The 15,995-nt window shown below is 40.6% G+C and overlaps 1 protein-coding gene across 4 annotated transcripts in view; it reads left to right on the plus strand.

Moving 5' to 3' along the window:
• Positions 1-15,995, plus strand: part of ERC1 (ELKS/RAB6-interacting/CAST family member 1) — an 871,748-nt gene that overhangs the window by 230,391 nt on the left and 625,362 nt on the right. The gene's annotated exons all lie outside the window — the stretch shown is intronic.

Raw genomic sequence — 15,995 nt, forward strand, 5'->3', positions numbered from 1 at the left:
ATTATTCCTCTGATCTTGTGACTTCACTAATTGGCTGAATTTTTGTTATATAGCAGGCGCCATTACTGGAACGCCTTGCGTGGGGAGGAGTTTTTCTTCCCCACGGCAAGGTGCTTTTGGTGCTCACTCCGCCTTAGTCTTCCCGCGCTCCGGTGCGACTCTGGTGTCAGACGGGAGTGGAAAACTTCTATCTCTGAGCGCGAGTATCTTCGGCTAACCGGTCAGCGGCAGGAGGGGGTGAGACACGCTAACCGGAGCTTAGGTTGCTACAGACAGAAGTTATATTGTCTGACGCTGGATTTATCTCTTTGGCCCCTTTTTAAGAATCATATTTACCTCTGTACTGCAGTCTCATTCTTTGGCCCCTAGACATCAGAACTCTGTCCTCCCCTGGGCCTCCTCTTCTGCCTCAGATAGCAGTCCCTAGTAATTTGGATACTACAGTATGCCCATCTAATTCTCACCCCACTTCTGCAAGCCGTAAACACTGATGCACAAAGTGATGCTCGGTGCACGGCCCCTCCCTGTGCCTCAAGGTGGCATGGCTTTATTTCAAAACAATGAAAGATAGAAAAAATGTATCTATTTTTTGGTATCTACTTGTAGACCTTGTTACCAAAAATATATTTGGGTCACAACAAATAGTTGTGCGGTAAGCATAAAAATATTAGCAAAATAAGGAAAAACCCACAAGAGTGTGAGTGTACTCCAAAGAAATATGCTTGTGCGCACAATATAAGAAGAAATAGTGAAGAGTTAAAATATGAAAAATAACTTTTATTTAGTTAGTTTAAAAGACCTTGGCTTTCTAACCTCCCGATTTTGCTTCACAGCTGCAATCTGCTGTATCAGCGGCATTGGAAGCTTTGCCACCCACAAGTAAGCGCAGGAGGAAGACTAAACATTGTTCTCCAGAATCCAAGGCCAATGATCCCTCTGATGGGGTTTCTACCATAACCTTGCATTTTTACGATGATGAGGACTCCTTGTCTTGTTCGAAGGGGGAACTTTCATCCTCTGATTCTCACAGTCCAGAAAAAACAGCAGCACTCACCACTTATACAAAAGCTTCCATCTTTATTGGGACTTCAAAGAAAAGAAAAGACAACGTTTCGGATCTCTAGTCCTTAGTCATGTCCCAATAAAGGTGGTAAGTGCTGTTGTTTTTTCTGGACTGTGCTATATTACTGGGGATTTGTGTGGTACCCCTACAGCTTGCACCACCCACTACCTCAGTGCTGTGCCGCATGGATTTTGTTTCTCAAGAGAATTCAGACAGAGAGGATAAAGATATTACCTTTTGATTTAAGATGGAACACCTCAGGTACTTGCTTAATTAGGTGCTTAAGACTTTGGAAGTTAATAGTCTAAGCCTGCTGAAGAAAAACCTGTGCAGAAAATAGACATTATTTTCAAACCCAAGGCTAGGACTCCCGACGTTTTTCTAGTCCCCTCTTTTTCTGAAAGTCTTGGGGGCTCTTCTAGCAACAGTCAGGTTGCAGGGCATTGCTGTGACTTCTTACTTGGACGATATATTGGTTCACACTCCATCTTTTCAATTAGCAAGCTTTAGCTTGGTATCTTCGGACTCATGGATGGAAGATAAACCTAGAAAAGAGTTCTCTCATGCCTCGCATAGATTCCATGGTTATGAAAAGCTTTCTCACAGATCAGCGAAAGGTCAAACTCTGATTTGCATGCCAGAACCTTTAGTCAAACTCACGCACGTTGGTGGCTCAGTGTATGGAGGTAGTGGTACAAATGGTAGCAGCATTGGATGCAATGCTGTGTGCTCGCTTTCATTTGCGACTTTTACAGTTATGCATGCTAAGCCAATGGAAGGGAGACCACTCAAATCTGTCTCCAGTGATGCATCTAGACTCCGCCACCAGGGACTCCCTCTCTTGGTGGCGTTCTCTCGAACCCTAAGATCAAGGGAATGAGTTTCCTCCATTCTTCATGGGAGATAACTACAGATGTGAGTCTGTTGGGTTTGGAAACTGTGTGGGTTTCCCAGAGAGTTCAGGGGGTTTGGTCCCCTCAGGAAGTGTCCCTACCCATAAACATTCTGGAATTGAGAGCCATTTTCAATGCTCTGCTAGCTTGTCCTCAGTTTAGTTCCGTCAGTGCTATTTGATTTTAGTCATACTAGCAGTGGCATATGTCAATTATCAGCGAGATGTGTCTCGCATTCTCTCCTGGGTGGAGAGTCATCAGTGTCTTCTTTCAGCAGTTCATATCCCGGGAATGCAGAATTGGGAAGTAGACTATCTAAGTTGTAAGGGGAATGGTCTCTCAAACAGGAATTGTTCAAGCAGTGGATTCGGCAGTGGAGTACTCCAGAAATAGATCTCAGGGTATGGATCTCGTGCAAGGAATCCTCAAGCAGAGGTAGTGGATGCCTTAGCAGTTCTATGGACCTATCCTCTGGTCTACCTGTTTCCTCCGATAGTACTTCTTCCTCGAGTTGTGGCGGAGATCAAACAGGAGAGTGTCGGGGATTCTAATAGCTCCTGCGTGGCTTCGCAGAACTTGGTATGCAGACCTGGTCAGAATGTCGGCCGCTCCTCCGTGGGGCCTTTTTCAAAGGGAGGGCCTTCTAACTTAAGGTCCTTCTATCAAAATCTAGATTCTCTGAGGCTGACTGCGTGGAAATTGAATCTTGGCTCAGAGAGGTTTCGAGGTTTCTCTGAGGCTTTAATCAATACTCTTGTTTAGGTACACAAGCTGCTCACCAGACAAATTTATTATAAGATGTGGAAGGTATATCTTGGTGTTCTGCATGTGCTTTTCCTTGGCAGAAGGTAAGAATTCCATATATTCTTTAGTTTCTTCAGGAAGGGCTAGTTCAATTAATAGTCAGATTTCGGCTCTTTCTGTGTTGTTTCATAAAAAAATTGGCACAGTTGGCGGATGAATCAGGCCCATTGTTAAACTGATTGCTCTGCCTTGGAGTCTTAAACTTGTTCTTAAAGTTCTGCTGCATGCCCTGTTTGAATCAATGCATGCTCTTGATATTAAGTTACTTTCTTGGAAGGTTTTATTTTTATTGTTGCCAATTTTTTCCACTCAGAGAGTTTTTGAATTGTCAGCACTTCAGTGTGACCCTCCTTATTTGATTTTTTTCATCAGGATAAAGCTGTGTTGAGAACTAGTCCCAAATCTCTACCAAAAGCAGTGTCGACAGACTATATTAATCAGGAGTTCCATCTTTGTGGCATTGTGTCCTAAACCCATATCATCCAAGGAAATATTTTTGCACAGTTCGGATGTGGTCAGGGCGTTAAAGTTTTACCTCCATGCTACCAAGGAATTTCGGCAATCATGTAGTTTGTTTGTTCTCCTCTCTGGCAAGGGCCAGAAGGCTACCACTGTTTCCTTATAATCTTGGTTGAGAAATATTATTTGTTTGGTTTACTTGGAGGCAAGTCATCAATCTCCATCATGTATTACTGCCCATTCCACTTGTTCGATTTCCACGTCTTGGGCTTTTCAGAATGAGGCTTCGGTAGAACAGATCTGCAAAGCTGCTACTTGGTCTTCGCTCCATACGTTAACAAGATTCTATCAGTTTGATGTTTTGCCTCGGGGGAGGCTTCTTTTGGTAGGAAAATTCTTCAGACAGGGTTAACTAACAACTAGGTAACTGCCTTGCTTGTTCATCCCTCCCTTCTCTTTTGTGGACTCCACATCTTGGGTATTGATTCCCATATGTCAGAATGGATTTTGTGGACTGTTACTAGCATTAGAAAGAAAACAAAATGTATGCTTACCTGATACATTTTTTTCTTTCTTGGTAGTGAACCATGATCCCGCCCTCTTTTCTGCAGCACTTCACCCCTGTTGTCTCTCTTGCTCTCCCTATCTTCAGATACAAACTACTGGGAGAGAAGGGGAAGTAGGAGGGATAATTAAATGTTCTGGTTGGGGTATCTTTGCCGCCTCCTGGTGGCCGGGTGATGTAATTCCCATATGTCAGAATAGATTTTGTGGACTCTCACTTACAAGAAAGAAAATAATTTATCAGGAAAGCATACATTTTGTTATTTATTCATAAATACATATTTCTATATATCTGCTGTATACAGATATATCTAGGAATATTTTTTTATAAATACTTAGAACATATTCCCCCTATGTGCAGAACATTGGAATGTGAAATATTTACAAAGAGCTCCAATGTATGTATGTGTATATATATATATATATATATATATATATATATATATATATATATATATATATATATATAAGGCAAAAAGGCTTGCACTCACTGGATTTATAAAAAAACGTGCTTTTATTTGCACATCAGACCTGATGAAGGGGTGATTGATCCCCGAAACGTCACTGATTTTTTTGATGTGCAAATAAAAGCACGGTTTTTCATAAATCCAGTGAGTGCAAGCCTTTTTGCCTTTATCTCAAGTTTTTGCCTGCACCCTGGTGGTTGTCAGTTAAGTGCAAGTGCGCTCTTTATCGCTCTATCTATCTATATATTAGGGCTGGGGAGGGGGGAATTTAATCACAATTTTATTAAAAATTACTATAACACCTTAATTTTTCAATAAAGCTTTATTTAACACTACAGAATCTTACTGTACATATTTCCCAATGTCTAATACACTCTTAGAGCATAAAAATACAAACCACAAAATAGTTCAAATAAAATTAGCTACCTGTGCTGTGGTTCCATAGTAGAAACGTTCATTTAACACTATAGAATCTTACTGTACATGTTTCTTAATGTCCAATACACTCTTGGAGCATAAAAATGAACACATAATTAGAGGAAACATATAAAAAAAACTTGTTGTGCACTGCACCACTGTGTACTACTACTGATGTTTGATGATCTATCTTCTGGGAATCTACACTTGACTCAACTAAATTATATATTAAATCAATATAAATAATAAATATGATATTACATTTATCATCTATGTATCTAGTAAGTAACTCTATATATCATTCATCCTCTATAATCTATCTACTACATAGATGATGGAGATAGAGCAGTACTTAGTAGATATTATTTATATATATTTTGGTAACATTATGTTGAATATATTATATTTTACACAATACATCCTACAAGCAACCCTTAATGAACATTTATAAATAAAATATATTGTATTATTTAATTAAACTCAATGTTAAGCGTCACAGAAGTTAAAAAGATAAATACAAAAAAAATCAGTAAGGCACTTTAAAGTTTTTTTATACAATATTCACTTTATTGCTCACAACTTTGAGCTGTCCGACCGCCACACCACCGATTGACCACCGCCACAACACTTCCAGATGACATCCCAATTTAGGGCTCCATGTACGAAGCAGCGAAAGCTGCTCCGGAGCCTTTGCGGGGCAGGTTCGCATATGCGAGCCTGCTTCCCGCAATGTAAGAAGCAGCGGTCATTAGACCGCTGCTTCCTACACCCTACGCCACCTCTTAGGTGGCGAAGCAGAATCACCGAGAGCTCGCTCGCTCTCGGTGATTGACAGCCCCTTCAGTCGCGTGATTGGTCGCGCGACTGAAGGGGCGGGCATTACACACTCCGCTGAGTGTGTAATGATACATACGGGCAAGCGGATCAATAGATCCGCTGCCCGTGTGTAGCGGAGGCGGGCGGACAGCTTTGCGAGTTAAGAAGCTGTCCGCCCGCCTCTTAGTACATGGAGCCCTTAATCTATTCCAAAATGGCCATTTCGCGGGCATTCTCAGGTCCACCCACGGCCGCACACTTGTCCTCCTCTCATCCTCCCTCTCCGCCTCCGTTTTCATTACGATCTGAAGATCTTTTTTTTTTTTTTTTTTTTTAAATTGTGACCTTTCGCGGTTTTAAAACTGTGGCGATTAATCGTGGTTTAAAACCGCATCCGCGATTAATCGTGCAGCCCTAATACATTTATATGTGTGTGTGTCTAATTATGTATTTATACGTGTATATATGTCTGTAAATACATATATACACATATAAATACATTAATACATCTGTACACACACACACACACACACACATATATATATATATACACACATACATACACACACACATATTTAGACATGTATATGTATGCATCTCTATGTTAAAGCCCTTTGCCTGCTTTTTTTTCCTTACACCTGAGGCCTCTTGTGTTTGAGCCCTTATAACTTTTTTTGTGCAATATTTTGTTTTGCAAAACAGTTAAACAGAGCTTAGAGGTCGCTCTAAACTGATGTGAGTTAACTTCAATTGTGCTCAAGCAATTGTGTTTACTGTCAATTTGTAATACAAGCGAAAAACCCAACGCTAGGAAATGGCTGTGATAAACCCCTTTTTGCTTGCATGCAATTGAGTGCACCACTCGTAATCTAGCCCAAAATGTTTAATTATGTATAATCAAAAAAATTTCATAACTCAATTTTATGTCTCTTATAAAAAGTTCAAAATTACAGGTATTTTCACAGACTTTCTTTAAGGGACCACACAGTACTTATGAGACCCCTCAGATAATCTCACCAGAGCAGAGAGCTTTAGATCATCAGTCCTGAGAGGCTCCTAAGTATTTAAGGGGACCTGCTGTGGTTATACTATATGAGAATGTATACATTTGTAGAGCACGGGTCGCTTATTTACTCAACATTTTTGTTAGACTTGAATATTGGTTACATTATGGACCATGATCATCTAACCCAGCGTTGATTCTACCAGACAATCTTTCATATTTGATTTTTCGGCTGTTGAATAGTGATATTTTATTTTTTTTCTAGCGTTTTACAGAAATAATTAAAGGACCAGTCAACACAGTAGATTTGCATAATCAACAAATGCAAGATGACAAGACAATGCAATAGCACTTAGTCTAAACTTCAAATGAGTAGTAGATTTTTTTTTTTCTGACAATTTTAAAAGTTATGTCTATTTCCACTCCCGTTGTACCATGTGACAGCCATCAGCCGAACACAAATGCATACACGTACCATGTGACAGCCATCAGCCGAACACAAATGCATACACGTACCATGTGACAGCCATCAGCCGAACACAAATGCATACACACTTATTCTGTGAATTCTTGCACATGCTCAATAGGGGCTGGTGACTCGAAAAAATGTAAATATAAAAAGACTGTGCACATTTTGATATGGAAGTAAATTGGAAAGTTGTTTAAAGTTGCATGCTCTATCTGAATAATGAAAGTTTAATTTTGACTTGAGTGTCCCTTTAAAGGTGCAGGGCCTACCACATTTTAATGATACTTTATTTTCAGCAAGATATATTTTAAGGGGATCATTAAGACCAACCAGCATAACTTATCGGTCATGTAAATGGCCCCAAAAGTCGACAAAAGGACCAAAAGCACATTTAACCTTTATATTCAATTGATTGAATCACTTAGCTTGTTCAAAGCAGTCAGCTATTAGATGTGGTTTAGCTATATATTTGTGGAAAGCTTTTGAAAATTATATATATTGTTTTTGTCTTGCTCAACTGAAAATTCTGACTTCATCTGACCTACATTGTTTAGAACAAGTTTCCTTTCTCTAATTTCCTTTAATCAGTAGATACCTGTGTGGAAATGAGAATGTGTTTAGAGTTACTGTGTTAAGCAACGTTTTACAAGTTTTCTAAGCTTTATCGATTATTGTTGTTGCTTCTTATGTGAAAGACAGTTCTGTGGGTTGTAGTAGCAATGTAACACAGTTTTTTTTTGGCGTCCTAGTCTAGTTTGACAATACAGTATGTTTTACTTGGTGATAAATCTTCACTGAGTGGCTGCACTTGGAACTTTTGTTTATTTATGCAAATTTGTTGTAGACCTGTCAGTTGTGATAAGGGGAGAAATCAAGGTTTTTGTTGCTTTGTTAAATCCTCTCCAAGTGGGTTGAAACCAAATATCCAGCATTGTGCGTTGAAAGACCAACAGTTCGTTATTGTAGAGAACACTCCTACAATTTTTTCCATTCTAGATCCTCACAGTCCTAATTCCTCATGTGCACTGGAAGTTAGGTCCTGCACAAACCAATGAAATGTAGATCTATATAGGACATTAATCACGTCATACTAATACTGTCTTGTTACTTACCCTACTCTATACACTGTAACTTACATGTGAGTCCTCCTTACCTACCTCCCCTTCTAGAGTCCTGCAGAACAGTGACAAACACCTTCTATTGAAGTAACTTTACCCTGCTACAGAGACACAATAGTGTACAAGAATAATATACAGTATTGTGCAAAAGCTTTAGGCGGGTGGGAAAAATTCTCTAAAGTAAGAATGCTTTCAAAAATAGAAATGCTAATAGTTTACTTTTATCAATCAACAAAATGCAGTGAGTGAACAGAAGAAATCAATGGTCTGCTCAATGCTGAGAAGTACAGGCAGATACTTATCCATCATGCAATACCATCAGGGAGTCATCTGATTTGGCTCCATTTATTCTGCAGCATGACCCCAAACATATAGCTAAAGTCATTAAGAACTATCTTCAGTGTAAAGTAGTAGCCCTGGAACTGATGACATGGCCCACACAGAGTCCTGATCTCAACATCATCAAGTCTGTCTGTTATTACATGAAGAGGCAGAAGCCACTGAAGCTGCCTACATTAACATAAAGATGTTTGACATAACCTACCTGCCGTCTTCCTTAAATAACTGTGCGCAAGTTTACCTAGAGGAATTGATGATGTTTTGAAGGCAAAGGTGGTTACACCAAATATTGATTTCTCCAACATTGGTGTGTCCGGTCCACGGCGTCATCCTTACTTGTGGGAATATCTCTTCCCCAACAGGAAATGGCAAAGAGTCCCAGCAAAGCTGGCCATATAGTCCCTCCTAGGCTCCGCCCACCCCAGTCATTCTCTTTGCCGTTGCACAGGCAACATCTCCACGGAGATGGTTAAGAGTATGTGGTGTTTAAATGTAGTTTTTTTATTCTACTATCAAGAGTTTGTTATTTTAAAATAGTGCTGGTATGTACTATTTACTCTGAAACAGAAAAGGATGAAGATTTCTGTTTGTGAGAGGAAGATGATTTTAGCAGACAGTAACTAAAATCGATTGCTGTTTCCACATAGGACTGTTGAGATGAAGTAACTTCAGTTGGGGGAAACAGTTAGCAGACTTTTCTGCTTAAGGTATGACTAGCCATATTTCTAACAAGACTGTGTAATGCTGGAAGGCTGTCATTTCCCCTCATGGGGACCGGTAAGCCATTTTCTTAGTTTCAAACAGAATAAAGGGCTTAATATGGGCTATAAAACTGGTAGACACTTTTATGGGCTAAATTGATTACTTTATTTGGACATTTTATACATGTTTATGCTGATAATTCACACTTATAAACTTGGGGAATGTTTTTTAACGTCAGGCACTATGTTAGACACCTTTTCCAGTCAGGGAGGGCCTTCCCAGTTGTAGGCTGAGCCTCATTTTCGCGCCTTTACTGCGCAGTTGTTTTTGAGAGCAAGACATGCAGATGCATGTGTGAGGACCTGAAAGTGGTTGGAAAAGTTTCTAGAAGGCGTCATTTGGTATTGTATTCCCCTCTGGGCTTGGTTAAGTCACAGCAAAGGCTGTAGCTGGGACTGTATAGGGGTTAAATTTGTAAACGGCTCCGGTTCCGTTATTTTAAGGGTTAAAGCTCTGAAAATTGGTATGCAATACTGTTAATGCTTTAAGACACTGTGGTGAACAATTCCTTCATACTTTTTCACATATTCAGTAATAAAGTGTGCTCTGTTTAAAATTTAAAGAGACAGTAACGGTTTTGTTTTAAAACGGTTTTTGTGCTTTATTGACAAGTTTAAGCCTGTTTAACATGTCTGTGCCTTCGGATAAGCTATGTTCTATATGTATGAAAGCCAATGTGTCTCCCCATTCAAAATTGTGTGATAATTGTGCCATAGCGTCCAAACAAAGTAAGGACAGTACTGCCACAGATAATGAAATTGCCCAAGATGATTCCTCAGATGAGGGGAGTAGACATGATACTACATCATCTCCTACTGTGTCTACATCAGTTTTGCCCACGCAGGAGGCCCCTAGTGCATCTAGCGCGCCAATGCTTATTACCATGCAACAATTGACGGCTGTAATGGATAACTCCATAGCAAATATTTTATCCAAAATGCCTGCATATCAGAGAAAGCGCGATTGCTCTGTTTTAAACACTGAAGAGCAGGAGGGCGCTGATGATAATTGTTCTGTCATACCCTCACACCAATCTGAAGGGGCCATGAGGGAGGTTTTGTCAGATGGGGAAATTTCAGATTCAGGAAAAATTTCTCAACAAGCTGAACCTGACGTTGTGACATTTAAATTTAAATTAGAACATCTCCGCGCACTGCTTAAGGAGGTATTATCTACTCTGGATGATCGTGACAACTTGGTCATTCCAGAGAAATTATGCAAGATGGACAAGTTTCTAGAGGTTCCGGTGCACCCGACCCTTTTCCTATACCCAAGCGGGTGGCGGACATAGTGAATAAGGAGTGGGAGAAGCCCGGCATACCTTTTGTCCCCCCCCCTATATTTAAGAAATTATTTCCTATGGTCGACCCCAGAAAGGACTTATGGCAGACAGTTCCTAAAGTCGAGGGGGCAGTTTTTACTCTAAACAAGCGAACTACTATTCCTATCGAGGATAGTTGTGCTTTCAAAGATCCTATGGATAAAAAATTGGAAGGTTTGCTTAAAAAGATTTTTGTACAGCAAGGTTACCGTCTACAACCCATTTCATGCATAGTTCCTGTCACTACAGCAGCGTGGTTCTGGTTCGAGGAACTAGAAAAGTCGCTCAGTAGAGAGACTCCATATGAGGAGGTTATGGACAGAGTTCACGCACTTAAGTTGGCTAACTCTTTTATTTTAGATGCCGCTTTGCAATTAGCTAGTTTAGCGGCGAAAAATTCAGGGTTTGCAATTGTGGCGCGCAGAGCGCTTTGGCTAAAGTCTTGGTCAGCGGATGTATCATCCAAGACAAAATTGCTTAACATCCCTTTCAAAGGTAAAACTCTCTTTGGGCCAGAATTGAAAGAGATTATCTCAGACATCACTGGGGGAAAGGGCTACGCCCTTCCACAAGATAGGCTTTTCAAGGCCAAGAATAAGTCTAATTTTCGTTCCTTTCGCAATTTAAGGAACGGACCGGCCTCTAATTCTGCATCCTCTAAGCAAGAGGGTAATGCCTCACAGCCCAAACCAGCCTGGAAACCTATGCAAGGCTGGAACAAGGGTAAGCAGGCCAAGAAGCCTGCTGCTGCTAACAAAACAGCATGAAGGAGTAGCCCCCGATCCGGGACCGGATCTAGTGGGGGGCAGACTCTCTCTCTTTGCTCAGGCTTGGGCAAGAGATGTTCAGGATCCATGGGCACTAGAAATAGTTTCTCAGGGTTATCTTCTGGAATTCAGGGAACTACCCCCAAGGGGAAGGTTCCACATGTCTCACTTATCCTTAAGGTGAGTACAAATATATAGCGCTAATAGCTAAAGTAGACCTCGGCCACTCTAAGACAATCCCCCCTGGATTGTTACAAGTAAAACAAATTAGAAAGAATAAGAGGGCGCTAAAGCTAAGATCCCACCACACTTAGTCAAAAGTATTAAAAACAACAAAGTGCAAATTAATAACTTTACTTCACAATTATAAATACAGTTCATATAACAATGTTAAGAAAAAGGGACGTCTCCCTTAAGAAAATAAAAATAATATCTCACTCTCTTTGCCTCTCCTTCTATTCTTTCCTCCTCTTTGTCCTCTAGTTGTCTTTTTTTTATGTTTAATGGGGTGTATGTTCTCTCTCTCTTCTCTAGAGCTGTAAGACTCTTTGAGGTGCCCTCCCTCGGAGGGCTGTGTCCTAAAAAATCTTTTCCGTTATTAATTGTTCCAATTTCACATTCATTATCTAAAGCTGAAAATCTATTGTTGGTATCTAGATGCCAACTATCCTTCCTCGATCTATTTCTCCTATTGTCATAGTATTCGTTATTTGGGTCATAATATTGATTTCTTGGTTGTATTGGATTTTGCCAATAGTTGGAGTTATTACGATTCCTATTGTCATAGTAGTGTGGCCTATAATCATTTCTATATGTGTTTCTATAATTCTGGGGCATTCTGTTGCAGTAATCAGAATGTTCTTGATATGTTCTATTTTGATGTTTATAGTTACTGTGATATTGTTGAAAAGGAGCTTTATATCCATAATTGGAACGATCCCTCCAATTGGTATTGGACTGATAATATTCAGGATATTGTATATCATAAGAGTTCTCTGGCTTACCATTGTATATATTTCTATTCCCATATGTGTTAAAAGTTCTATCTTTAGGTGTGTTCAGTGATGTATGACCTCTGGAGTGTTGTTGATTGTTATAATCGTGTTTATTCCAATCATCTGAATGTGATGTACCTTTATTTGCATTTTCGATCTTGTCTTTCAATTCTTTAGTTTGTTCTATTAAGTCATTCCTATCCCTTTCTAATTTTTTCCATTTGGTGTCTAATAAGCCATGTTTTAGTTCTAACAATTTATTTACTAAAATATTTTGTCTTTCTTTAAAGTTAGGATGTTCTTTTTTATTTTCTAGATGGTTTTTTAAAATTGTGATTTTTGTGTTAATCTCTTCTAAAGTTTCATTACGTGATTTTTTTATAATCTCAATCAATTTGTGTGAAGTTTCTTTTAGTGCCAAATCCCATTCTTTTTGGTGTGTTAAATTTAAAGTAAATGTGCAGGCTTTCTTAAATTTCAAGCCTCTGGGAATTAAATTTAAATTCGTGTATTTTTCTAGAAAAACTAATTCCATTTTTTGTTTATTTTTCTAGAAAAACTAATTCCATTTTTTGTTTTATTTTTCTAGAAAAACTAATTCCACTTATCCTTAAACCAAATAAAGAGACAGGCGTTCTTACATTGTGTAGAAGACCTGTTAAAGATGGGAGTGATACACCCGGTTCCAATGACGGAACAAGGAATGGGATTTTACTCAAATCTGTTCGTAGTTCCCAAAAAAGAGGGAACCTTCAGACTAATTCTGTATTTAAAGATCCTAAACAAATTTCTCAGGGTACCATCGTTCAAAAAGGAAACCATTCGAACGATTCTACCCACTATCCAGGAAGGTCAATTTATGACTACCGTGGATCTAAAGGATGCGTACCTACATATTCCTATCCACAAAGAACATCATCAGTTCCTAAGGTTCGCCTTTCTGGACAAACATTACCAGTTTGTGGCCCTCCCATTCGGGTTAGCCACTGCTCCAAGGATTTTCACAAAGGTACTCGGGTCCCTTCTAGCGGTTCTAAGACCAAGGGGCATTGCAGTAGTACCGTACTTGGACGACATTCTAATACAAGCGTCGTCCCTTTCAAGAGCAAAGGCTCATACAGACATCGTTCTGGCCTTTCTCAGATCTCACGGATGGAAGGTGAACATAGAAAAAAGTTCTCTGTCTCTGTCAACAAGAGTTCCCTTCTTGGGAACAATAATAGATTCCTTAGAAATGAGGATTTTTCTGACAGATGTCAGAAAGTCAAAACTTCTAAGCACTTGTCAAGTTCTTCACTCTGTTCCACGTCCTTCCATAGCTCAGTGCATGGAAGTAGTAGGGTTGATGGTTGCAGCAATGGACATTGTTCCTTTTGCACGAATTCACCTAAGACCAATACAACTGTGCATGCTCAAACAGTGGAATGGGGACTATACAGACTTGTCTCCAGTGATTCAAGTAGATCAGAAGACCAGAGATTCACTCCGTTGGTGGCTGACCCTGGACCATCTATCCCAGGGAATGAGCTTCCGCAGACCAGAGTGGGTCATTGTCACGACCGACGCCAGTCTAGTGGGCTGGGGCGCGGTCTGGAAATCCCTGAAAGCTCAGGGACTATGGTCTCGGGAAGAGTCTCTTCTCCCGATAAACATTCTGGAACTAAGAGTGATATTCAATGCTCTCAGGGCTTGGCCTCAGCTTGCAAAGGCCAGATTCATAAGATTCCAATCAGACAACATGACGACTGTTGCGTATATCAATCATCAGGGGGGAACAAGGAGTTCCCTAGCGATGAAAGAAGTGACCAAAATAATACAATGGGCGGAGGATCACTCCTGCCATCTATCTGCGATCCACATCCCAGGTGTGGAAAACTGGGAAGCGGATTATCTGAGTCGTCAGACATTCCATCCGGGGGAGTGGGAACTCCACCCGGAGATCTTTGCCCAGTTGACTCAATTATGGGGCATTCCAGACATGGATCTGATGGCGTCTCGTCAGAACTTCAAGGTTCCTTGCTACGGGTCCAGATCCAGGGGTCCCAAGGCGACTCTATTGGATGCACTAGTAGCACCTTGGACCTTCAACCTAGCTTATGTGTTTCCACCGTTTCCTCTCATTCCCAGGCTGGTAGCCAGGATCAAACAGGAGAGGGCCTCGGTGATCTTGATAGCTCCTGCGTGGCCACGCAGGACTTGGTATGCAGACCTGGTGAATATGTCATCGGTTCCACCATGGAAGCTACCTTTGAGACAGGACCTTTTTGTTCAGGGTCCATTCGAACATCCAAATCTGGTCTCCCTCCAGCTGACGGCTTGGAGATTGAACGCTTGATTCTATCAAAGCGTGAGTTTTCAGATTCTGTGATAGATACTCTGGTTCAGGCCAGAAAACCGGTAACTAGAAAGATTTACCATAAAATATGGAAAAGATATATATGTTGGTGTGAATCCAAGGGATTCCCATGGAATAAGATAAAAATTCCTAAGATTCTTTCCTTTCTGCAAGAAGGTTTGGATAAAGGATTATCTGCGAGTTCTCTAAAGGGACAGATTTCTGCTTTATCTGTCTTACTACACAAACGACTGGCAGCTGTGCCAGATGTTCAAGCATTTGTTCAGGCTCTGGTTAGGATCAAGCCTGTTTACAGACCTTTGACTCCTCCCTGGAGTCTAAATCTAGTTCTTTCAGTTCTTCAAGGGGTTCCGTTTGAACCTCTACATTCCATAGATATTAAGTTATTATCTTGGAAAGTTTTGTTTTTGGTTGCTATTTCTTCTGCTAGAAGAGTTTCAGAGTTATCTGCTCTGCAGTGTACTCCGCCCTATCTGGTGTTCCATTCAGATAAGGTTGTTTTGCGTACTAAGCCTGGTTTTCTTCCTAAGGTTGTTTCCAACAAGAATATTAACCAGGAGATAGTTGTACCTTCTTTGTGTCCGAAACCAGTTTCAAAGAAGGAACGTTTGCTACACAATTTAGATGTAGTCCGTGCTCTAAAATTCTACTTAGAAGCTACAAAAGAGTTCAGACAAACATCTTTTCTGTTTGTCGTCTATTCTGGTAAAAGGAGAGGTCAAAAAGCAACTTCTACCTCTCTTTCCTTTTGGCTTAAAAGCATCATCCGATTGGCTTATAAGACTGCCGGACGGCAGCCTCCTGACAGAATCACAGCTCACTCCACTAGGGCTGTGGCTTCCACATGGGCCTTCAAGAACGAGGCTTCTGTTGACCAGATATGTAAGGCAGCGACTTGGTCTTCACTGCACACTTTTGCCAAATTTGACAAATTTGATACTTTTGCTTCTTTGGAGGCTATTTTTGGGAGAAAGGTTTTGCAAGCCGTGGTGCCTTCCGTTTAGGTAACCTGATTTGCTCCCTCCCTTCATCCGTGTCCTAAAGCTTTGGTATTGGTTCCCACAAGTAAGGATGACGCCGTGGACCGGACACACCAATGTTGGAGAAAACAGAATTTATGCTTACCTGATAAATTACTTTCTCCAACGGTGTGTCCGGTCCACGGCCCGCCCTGGTTTTTTTTAATCAGGTCTGATGAATTATTTTTCTAACTACAGTCACCAGGGTACCATATGGTTTCTCCTATATTTTTCCTCCTGTCCGTCGGTCGAATGACTGGGGTGGGCGGAGCCTAGGAGGGACTATATGGCCAGCTTTGCTGGGACTCTTTGCCATTTCCTGTTGGGGAAGAGATATTCCCACATGTAAGGATGACGCTGTGG

The sequence above is a fragment of the Bombina bombina genome, chromosome 6 (genome assembly GCF_027579735.1).
Source record: "Bombina bombina isolate aBomBom1 chromosome 6, aBomBom1.pri, whole genome shotgun sequence".
NCBI lineage: Eukaryota > Metazoa > Chordata > Amphibia > Anura > Bombinatoridae > Bombina > Bombina bombina.